General features: G+C 36.5%; 1 long non-coding RNA gene across 1 annotated transcript; it reads right to left on the bottom strand.

The window, feature by feature from the left end:
- Positions 1-175: 175 nt before the first annotated feature.
- LOC111241071 lies at positions 176-1,128 on the bottom strand. The gene is made up of 3 exons (XR_002666808.1): positions 899-1,128; positions 730-808; positions 176-630 (listed from the first exon to the last, which is right to left on the bottom strand). It is a non-coding gene; the product is annotated as an uncharacterized LOC111241071 (long non-coding RNA).
- Positions 1,129-2,381: the final 1,253 nt, after the last annotated feature.

The raw sequence follows: 2,381 nt of genomic DNA, 5'->3' as shown, positions 1-2,381 counted from the left end.
CTTGATGGTGGATAAAATAGAAAAGAAGACATTACCCAATCTTCCACATCATTGATTGAACCTCAGATATCAAAATGAGCCAAAACAATAATTTCTGTAAGTTCATTATTGTAACTGTTGATGAAAGACACACACTACCTGTGTTTATACTTTTCAAGTATACAGAAAAGAAAAGTGAACCAAAATAAAGATTGTTGTTGATTATAGAACTAATGATATATGCACAAGAAACAACAATACTACAATGAAGTATGAACTTTTAATTTTGCAGAAAACCAGAAAAACAAAATAACAATATTACATGTTGATTACCCGAATCTCACAAAAAGACATAAACTGAAAACTAATGAAGAACAGAGGNAGGACTAGAACTTGAGTGAAATCTACCAATTTAAGACGCTAGACTAATTATGGTCTAAAAACAACTAATTAGCACAGGAAGTGTTGATTCAAGATATACTTAAGTAGTATATATGACATTTTATCACCTTTCAATAACANCCAATAAAAAGAAACCGAAATGTAAGCAATTCATACTTACCAAGAGCAGAAGGCAATTGCAGCTCCAACTTATCTCTTCCGCTTCGAACAAACCAACCTACGGTTTCCAAAATCGCAATTTCAAACCTCCTAACAACAACGACCAAAAATAAGTCAATGTAACAACACCCAGAGAAAAGAAAACTGAAATGCAATTTCAAACCTCAAATATAAGCGATTCAAACTTACCACCAGCAAAAGGCGACTAGAACTCAACCTTCCAGTTCGAAGAAACCAACCTAGGGTTTCGAAAGTCGCGATTTCAAACCTCCAAACAGCAATAACCAAAAATTGGTCAATGTAACAACAAAAAGACAAAACAAAAATACAAATTAGCCTCAAAGCTTCAATTACTCACTGCGTTCGACAAATGAAATCGTAATCCACACAACTCGCGATGGCAAAGTTCCAGCGAAAGAAACAATGACGCGGAAGAAACGAGTCGGAGATAGAGAGGGATAAAAGAAGAGTTGTGGGACTGACAGTGAAGAAGTTCAGTGAAGAAGAGGTGCGGGAATGAAGGTTCGCGAAGAGGGAGAGCTGCGGGAATGAAAATTCAGTGGTCTTAGTTTTAATTCTTTTTTGCAGACCTAAATGTATTTTTTTGAGGCAGAGGATGGGGGAAATTTTCGAGCTTTCAATTAAATTTTTACTTCTTATTTTCCAAAACCCGTATATAATATCAGCAGGTAAACTTTCATCACCTTACACATGGATATTAGATACGGATAAATCCCTACAAAGCTTCCCGCAAAAAAGCGCCAAAGATACATACGACCATTATATACGGATTTTCCATATATAATGATTTCTCTAATTACATACGGATTTTCCGTAGATAACGCTTTCTCCCAATATCCGTACATACAGTCCGTATATAATACGATTATTATATACAGATTAAATCCGTATATAATTATCCGTAGATAATTGGCAATTTTCTTGTAGTGTCAGTGAATATTGGGAAAGATTCAAGAAGCTATGTGCTTCATGCCCGCAACTCCAAATGACAGACTTCATTCTAAGCTTTTATGAAGGCTTAAGTCCAACTGATAGGTCATGGGCAGATGCTGCAAGCGGAGGATCTTTCTTAGACAGGTCACCAGAAGATGAGATAGATCTAATTGAACGGAAGGCAGTAAGCAATCAGCAATATGGAACAAGAGAAAATTCAGTGACTTTGTTGAAAGGAGTGCATGAAATTGAAAACGGTGTAGTTGATGGAAGGAGGATAGATGAAAGATTGAATAACTTAGAAAGCAAACTCGACAAGATTGGAAGTTTGTTTAAAACCTCTACTCCACAAATTGCTAAGAAGTGTGGAATTTGCATTTCAACTGATCACTACACTGATGAATGTCCTAGCTTGATGGAAACTACTGTGGAAAACTCATCCTAAGCTTTTGCTGCGAACACGTTTGGAGGGAATAGACCATACCAGAATTATCATGATTCATCCTCCAATAGGTATCAACAGAACATGCAACCTTATGTTCCACCTCAACAAAGGCAGCAATCTCAACCTGAAATGTCATTGCAAGATTTCATGAAGACGATGCTTGAGCAAAATTCAGAAATCAAGAAATCAATTGTAGATTTGACTTAGAGGGTGGAAAAGTTAGAGACTAAGGAGTTAAATAAGCTACCTGCACAAACAGTGATCAACCCGCAAAATATAAGTGCTATTACTTTAAGAACGGGTAAGCAAGTACAGGTTCCTAAAGGAGTCCAAGAGGATGAAGATAAGAAGAAAGAAGAAGAACAAGTTGATGACAATGGAGGACCAAATGAACCATCACCTGAGACTACCACTGAAAAATCCAGGTTAGTACCTCCTAACT

Source organism: Vigna radiata, unplaced genomic scaffold (assembly GCF_000741045.1).
Source record: "Vigna radiata var. radiata cultivar VC1973A unplaced genomic scaffold, Vradiata_ver6 scaffold_134, whole genome shotgun sequence".
NCBI lineage: Eukaryota > Viridiplantae > Streptophyta > Magnoliopsida > Fabales > Fabaceae > Vigna > Vigna radiata.
Note: the sequence above shows the minus strand (reverse complement) of the source record. Positions and strands in the feature narration are given on the sequence as shown.